At 40.2% G+C, this 7,802-nt stretch overlaps 1 protein-coding gene and 1 long non-coding RNA gene across 2 annotated transcripts in view; one reads left to right on the forward strand and one right to left on the reverse strand.

Moving 5' to 3' along the window:
- The window catches only part of mcama (melanoma cell adhesion molecule a), a 58,734-nt gene extending 54,729 nt beyond the window's left edge, over positions 1–4,005 (reverse strand). Inside the window, exons 1-2 of the mRNA XM_037120108.1 lie at positions 3,877–4,005; positions 809–951 (exon numbers count right to left, since the gene is read on the reverse strand). The gene's annotated coding sequence lies outside the window, so the exon portion shown is untranslated. The remainder of the gene's footprint in view (positions 1–808; positions 952–3,876) is intronic.
- Positions 4,006–4,148: 143 nt separating this feature from the next.
- LOC119031548 lies at positions 4,149–5,339 on the forward strand. Its single transcript, XR_005078637.1, has 2 exons — positions 4,149–4,411; positions 4,677–5,339. It is a non-coding gene; the product is annotated as an uncharacterized LOC119031548 (long non-coding RNA).
- Positions 5,340–7,802: the final 2,463 nt, after the last annotated feature.

Genomic DNA, 7,802 nt, shown 5'->3' on the forward strand with positions numbered 1-7,802 from the left:
AAAGTTGCATACTACTGGACTTCTCTTTGAAACCAGGGGCGTCGCCCCCGGCTGGCCATTAGAAAGAATGCAGGTTGAGGGCATTTCCGCATAGCATCACTCCTACGACTCTTCTTCTTCTTCTCTTCAACATCTGACACCCTGTTTTCTGGACACAGTCTATCTTCTAGCTTCATTGCAGCATAAATCTAGAACAATTCTAATGATGTTTTTAGAACGACACGAGGATCATTTACACATCTTCTGGTGGCTTTTTTGAACGACTTTATGACTTCCGATCGCTTTGAGAGCTCTGCGTGGTTTGTCAGGCACCTGCTTGAGGAGTCACTGCAGCACTGTATCACCAGTCAGCCTCTAATCTTCAACCAAGGGATTCTTGGTTGTACTTCCCCCCGGCTTAAAACTGAAGGAGCCTGTGCCTTTGAAGTTGCGGCCTCTACTCAGTGGAGCTCTCTCCCTTTGGACCTAAGATCTGTGGACATTAAAGCAGCTCAAGACTCACTAGTAAATAAACTTTACTTAAAGTTCACTTTTTATAATTATAAAAACGTACCTCTCAAATATACCATGGCAAACAATTTTGATCATCTAGCAGCGATAAACACCTTCCAGCTGTTTCAAGCTCAGCCCCGCAATTTCTCCAGTAATTTTATGTTTTAACTAATCTTCTTTTTAAATACTTACCAGGTCAGTAGTATTAGCATATCTTTCAAGACAGGAATACATAAGGAATAATGTATATTTAAATAAACACCCATGAAGCACATGATACAGCGTTCAGAACAAGGATTAAGCAAAGGTTACATACACTGGACTTCCCTCTGGTAAAGTGAGCTGACTTCTGGTGTTTCCATCACTGGTTCTACAATCACCTCCTCTGACAGCTGCAGCAGAAAACTTCCTGAAATCGGTCACCCAGCTGTCCATCCCCGGTCGTACATGAGCCAGCAGCTGTGTGGACAGAGCACAGGTATTAGACATGGAGACGGAGATCTCGTGGTTACAGAACACTTCAGCTTACTACAGGTTTGCCAGAAAGAGCTATCAGACATGCTGTATGTGGGGCACTCTGCACAACTGTATAACTTTGTCTTAAAGTCTCTACTTATGACCGGAGTACAAGGATCATCAGCGACTGTTACTGTTCACTGTATGAAAGTATTACTGAAGACAGCTGCAACAGATGAGTTTAAAAATATTCTAATGTTGAATGTAATAGACTTGATGTGGATTTATACAGTGTAGAGAGTCATGGGAAAATGCAACAGGAAGTTTTTTCGTCAAGTGTGGTTGGAGTAGAGATAAAGTATGAGTCTCAGATTGATTTAAGCCCAGTGTTTTCTAATATTTGTGGCTTGGGACCCTGTAAAATGAAGGAATCCCTACTTATGATCCCTAATCACAGGTAAACATGGCCTTAAAGGAGCCGTTGATCCAGAAATGAGAATCAAATCAGTAACCACTCAAACTCATGCCACAGCAAAAGTCTGATGAGGATTCTCAGTGCACTTATCATTGTCTGAAGCTTTACAGCATTCCCCTAAAGAACTGAAGAAAATTGTGACTTGTTTTTAAAATGTTATGAAAAAAAACCAAAAATCACATTATGGTTTCAAATAGCTCCTGTGGCATATTCCAAGTCTCCAGAATCCCCAGAGAGCCCAAATTGGTTTGAGAAGACATATTTTTTTACCCTCAATCCACAGTTTCTGACTGGGCGTGCATTTAAACGAGGGTCTAAATAAGGTCAAGTACATTTTGGATCTCATTTTGGGTTTGAAGAGCCTTGGTTTAGCTATCCCCAACTAAATCAGATTTTCAGGAGACTGCTGTGACTCCGTTGTTCCTTTATTCCTGAAAACCTTGCCCATCTCTAATGTTTTCATTTGTATTGTTGTTGTGGCCTGAAGTGGGAAATGTACCAGTTATTTCACAATGAAAAGGCAAAAATCAGAGAAAGGTTTAAAAATCATTGTCACTCCCCAGTGAGGACTTCAGGGTGTTGAGAGCTTCGCAAAACCACCTGTATGAATCACACCTCAGCGAGCCATTCTAGACTCAAAATCAACCTGAGCTTCATACTGAACAGAGGACAGCAGCAGCTGCACATATGTGTAAAAGTGTATCTTACACTTCATATCAGGGAGTATTTGCTTTGGATTTGAGCCAAGTTCTCTCTCCACTCTGAAGGAAACCATCTCACACATGAAATCTATCTGCCCCTTTTCTCAGGGGACCTGATTCTATCCAGGCTTCTTCTAAAATTGGGTTTTTCCAACTTTTCGCCCACACATTGTCTCCTTTGTTAATACCAGTAGCTCTCTATCCACCGGCTCTCTCCATCTGAGCCGGAAGTGTTCTCTGTAGCTGGTAGAATCTGATGAGCAAAACCTGGCACAGATTACATTTTTAATCTTAACAGTCTGTATAAAAGATTTTGTTTATTTATTTATAGAAGAAATGTCTTTATAGACAGTTGTTTAGTTTGTTTTAAAATAACTTCATTATTTTTAGGGAACCTTGTCATCAAAAAAGGAACCACTTAGTAAAAGCTTGGGAACAATTATGGTCAGCGGTCTCCTCCTCAGCTACTGTTTTGCTTCTTCGCTTCTCCCTGAACTCAGAGGACTCTCAGTTATTCCTCTGCTAACTCTGCTGTCGTCCTGGGTGTAGGGTGTGGACAGGCATGTGCAACATCCGTGACAGATGGCACAGTCAGCCACGTCTCTTCTTCACCTGCCATTAGAGAGGAGCTTCAAGAGCGCAGCATGCCGGAGATTCATGCTACACCCTCGAGATCACACCCCCGCTCTGTGCAGACGCCCTGACAAACCATGCAATCTCATGCCTCAACTCTGACCCCACTTTTTCAGTCAGATAAAAACATTTCTTATGCTATTTAAAATAATTTGGCAAGGACGGTAGATGTTGTTCATTCCATACTCGGCAACAGACGTAAAAACTCCAAATGCTACATGTAGCACTTAAGTTAGAAACATCATTGCAGTTTAAGGGTCCGGGGGTGCTGCGATATTGCAGTAAAAATCTATATTTGACTCTTTAATTCTTGGCTCGCAGACGTGAAGGGGCCATACAAATATCATCGGCCTCTGGAAACGAGCTCTGTTTTCTGCCAGAGTGGAAATAAAAGTCAGAAGCTCGTGTGAAAAAGTCTTTGAAGTGGGCAACAATCCCAAACCCCATCTGAAATCCTTCTTTTCTCCTGTAATGGAGAGGAGAGGAAGAAATAAAAGACGATTCCCCTCTGACAAATCTTTCCTCTGCTATATTTTTAAATCAGCGGTGCCACTTTGTCACTTCCCCACCCCCCACCCCATCCATGCTTCAAGCTGTTCTATCCAATAAAGCCATGAAAAGGCCAAAAAAAAAGAGATTCACTTGGATTCACCTGTTTCTTATGCCCCCATTAAGATGTAAACAATCTCTGTCCATTCGCCATTTTTGTAAAATCATGGAAATCATTGGTCAGATCTCAAGGAAAGGCAGCTTTAAGGTTTTGACCTGTTTTTTTTTTTTAAGTCCATGTTATCTTTATGGCACATTTCAAACACAAAGGCTATTCAAAGTGCTTTACATGGGCAAACAAAAGCACTGAAATGACTTTCAAAAACAATAAGCAATAACAACCAGAATGAATGAATCAAGACAGAATTAATGCAATTTAAAAAAAAAAAGACTGGATGATGTTGAACAAAATACATGAAAATGAAATAGAAATGCAAATATTATAAACCAGAACTGCAGTTACAGTTCATAAAGTGCAGTAATTGCAAGCTAAAAGTATAGAAGTCAATCAGTCAAAGGCACAGGAGCGGATCAGAGCATTTCATTTAAAAGTGGCTGAGGTTTAAGTACTTGAGGACGGTGGTTCCATCAGTACACAGCATCGTACGTAGATTCATTCTGACTCCATTTGCTCCTCCAGCCGCCTGTTTCCTAAAGATCTGTTGGCCCTTCTGGGTTTTAATTCTTCAGTAAGATCATCAAAAGATTTTTTGGGCCTTAGAATGTTAAATGATTTATGAGGTAGCTGAAGCGTTTTAATCTTTAAAGGTAACTGGTTCTTGTAAGAACTCTGGCAGCAGCTTTCAAATTGAGCAGAAGTTGTCTGACAGTCTTTTTGTTGGACATCAGAACAATATTCCACCGTGCTGGAAATGAAGGCATGGATGAGCTTCTCTGAACCTTCTCTGAACATGAGAGCTCTCATTCTTATTTGTTTGAGATGATACACTTTAGTTCCACGAGGCACAAACCAGATGAGGGTGTGATTCTATTGACTACGTGTCATGTACATACTGTATATGAGCCATGGTTTGCTAATCAGCTGTGAAGCCCTTTACATTCTTGAAGTAACTGCATCATCTCATCGCTGAAAAGAAAGCAAATGGTGCTTATATTCATTCTGTTTCGAGCTCGTACACACAAGCTAAGAACTGAATCATGCCGTTAGGAATCTTTTAAAGCAGGAAGAACTTGAAGACTTTATTATTTTAATAATAAGTAGTATAGTATAGTAACAGTATTTATTTGATTAGTACAATCATTTTCAAACTGTCATCGATGCTAATCAAAGCAAAAGTATTTTCATTCTGTGATTACCTCACTGTAAAGTTCTTGTCATTGTTGTTTTTATGTGTCGTTGTGTCATGGAGCCTCAGTGTATTTGCCACCAACCTTTGAGCTGACAGTGATCGTTCATCAAAAAATCCTCCTACAAAGCAAGACGTGCTTGTTTCCGGCATTCCTTGACAGCAGATCAGTTAAAAAGTCCTGCAGGGAGTAATGGAACAACACAGCACAGTGAGCTGCTCACTGATGAGCTGCAGGCGACTCACACATCGACACTTCAAACTCACCTGAAAGGAAACCAACCCCCCCGTCACTGCTGATGAATGATAGAAAAAGGCCAGATAGTGACACATAAGATAATTTGTCCCTGTTTTTGTTTGGCTGACTAGTTGCTATTTCTGACAAAGTAGCTGCTCCAGGAGTGCTTGAATTACTTAAACTTTGAATATTGCATCCGAAGACAACAAGTTTCAATCTTAGTATTTAGTCACTGAAGTGCTTTTAGAAAATACCTAGTTGTACTTTTTTCATATTTCCAGCACAATTTAATATTTTTTTGAACGCACTGAAATGCTTTTAGAAATGCACAGACAGGATATTTAAAGCAAAAGTGCTTTGTTTTATCAATATATTGGTGACAACATGACAGATTCTATGTGGTGTACTTCTGTATATTTTTTTTTTGTTTCTTTTTTTGTTTGTTTGACTTGTTTTTCTGAAGCATTAATTAATTCATTGTCTACCTACCAGTATGTTTGTGTTTTTCTAAGGTGGAAAATGATGAACTAAACTAAACTAAAAGGACCCAACGATACAGAGAGAATATGCTTTTAAAGTGTACTCACCATAACTTAAGTGTATTTAGTACGACTTATTTGATTTGTGTAACACAAATTTAAGTGTGGCACTTGGATCATGTTTTGTCTGGGTTCAAATCATTTATAAATTGTAATTACAGGCTTAGAAATACATGGTTCAATTTAGCCTCTTGGATGTTTTCAGATAGAACAATAAGAAATATATGTTCAGGAATTGTAATAACGTTTATGCTTTTATTATTTGTGAGGTAAAATTGTAACTATCCATTTATTTTAGTCATAATATGAACACAGTAGGAGTGACACTTGAAATGCAGGAAGTCTGTAAAACTTTGTCCTCAACTAATTACTGATCCAGGTACAATTTTGCATCTTAACCATAGAAAACAGTACAATATGTATGTGCTTTTGGCTCATAGCTCACCATTAAGTTTTCTAGTCTTTGGCTGTACAAGGGACACCCCTGGTTCTGAAAGTTCAAGCTCTGGTGCGCCATTTAGCTCAGTGGGTACAGTGGGCGTCCTATGTACAGAGTCTTTGTCCTTACTGCAGTGAACCTGGGTTCAACTCCCGGCCTGGGTCCCTTTGCTGCATTTTACTCCACCCCCCCCCCCCCCCCCCCAACCAGTTTACTGTCATATCTTCTGTGTCAACTGTCCTGGCAATAAAAAAAAAATTAAAAAAAAGATCAACCTCTAAAACCAGTGGATCCTGCATTTGCCATGTCACAGTTTGGTAGTGTGTATTTATTACACTCTTCCTGTCTGACAATTATGTGTAGAATTGAGTGCCTCCTTAACATTATTACCGTCATTTCATATCTTGAAACAATGCTAAGATCAAAATGGCTTTTGTTCATCCTTATGCCCACTGCTGCTGTGTAAATCAGAGTAACATCTAACCCTGCCTTTGTACACTCTTCAGAGCAGCACAGCATGTTAATCCACAAAGGGTTAAAGAAAGGGTATGTGGATGAATACTACACAGCTCTGATTTTAGTGTCTTTGAACAGTTCAAAGTAGAAATGAAATCAAAGTTGTGCTCTTGTGAAGGCCAACATAGTGGTAGTCATCCACTGGCATAAAGGAATCTTTGAAGTAGTTAGGATATTGGGCTCAAGTTCTTCATCACCATCATCATCATCATCATCATCATCATAAACCCATGTCTCTGCAGCCTGAAGTGAGCCCACACACTGGCTGATCTGCTCACACAGATTTGGGGCAGAGTGTTTCACCACAGGGGTGCCAGACGAAGTCAAGGACCGATGGTTTGAACAGACTCTGTCAGAGGAAGAAGGGGTGGGAATGCAAGAAATGTCGCCATTCACCGAAAAGTGCCGGGGGGCTTCAAGAGCACACAACCCAATTTAAGAGAGGGATTTTAATAACTTGTTTACGCTGACCAAGGAAAAAGCGATTCATGTCTGTAACGTCTTTAAGAAAATTGCAGCAATCACACTAACAAGCCCGCTAATGGGAACAGGAGGATCGCTCACCAGAAACGACATCACTGCACAGACTCTTGTGTGTATCTGTAGTTGTTTTTCATGCCAAAAGCGGGAATTCTGACTGAAAATAGTAGTGGACAAAAACGCGAAGTGAGCGGCTGCATTGTTCCAGACTGAGTCGAAGCTCCTTAACTTTCAGACAGCTGCCAATTTGTCCCAGTGGCCAACTGTAACACTGCAACGAAAACAATCCCCAGTGGCCCCAAAAATTAACTTGATGCACCTAACCCAATAGCCAGAATCAGTTTTGGGAAGGTTACTAAATAAATTTGTTCTGATACACTTACTAATTACCTGTTAAAAAAGCAGTCAGCAACGTAATCCAAGTATCAAAATAGTAATGTGATTTGATTACTTTCTCTTCTGGCCTCCATACCAAACATATGCAAGAAAAGACAAGAGAAAAGAAATATCAATAAGATTACCTTCATCCAATCTTAATACACAATACAAGTGTTGTCTTCTGTAAGCTCTGGTTAGGTGTGGGCACAAGAACCACTGGGTTGAGAAGAGATTATGTTTTGGCTTAAATGACCCCTTTTGGTTGTCACAAACAAAACTGGAAATACCCAAAGGTCTCATCAAAGACACGCAAACATGGTTGGAACTTGTCCTGGGGTCTCCTGCAATATATCCAGCTGTGTAAAACTTCAACAAATGTTGAAACACTGTGGTCCCTCCATTGTTTTCATGCTGGTGGTGTGTTGAAGCACAGTCTTGAACAGTGGTCCCTGGCTTACCAGCCTTCTCTCCTGCAACTCCACCACCAGATAGAACAATCAAGTCACAAACATGTAATGAACGGTATATGAGACCTTTCATGACAAATACAAATGGTGGTCTGCAGAAACTTTAACTGCCAACGTATTATCCTGGCGGCT

The sequence above is a fragment of the Acanthopagrus latus genome, chromosome 13 (assembly GCF_904848185.1).
Source record: "Acanthopagrus latus isolate v.2019 chromosome 13, fAcaLat1.1, whole genome shotgun sequence".
NCBI classification, from domain to species: domain Eukaryota; kingdom Metazoa; phylum Chordata; class Actinopteri; order Spariformes; family Sparidae; genus Acanthopagrus; species Acanthopagrus latus.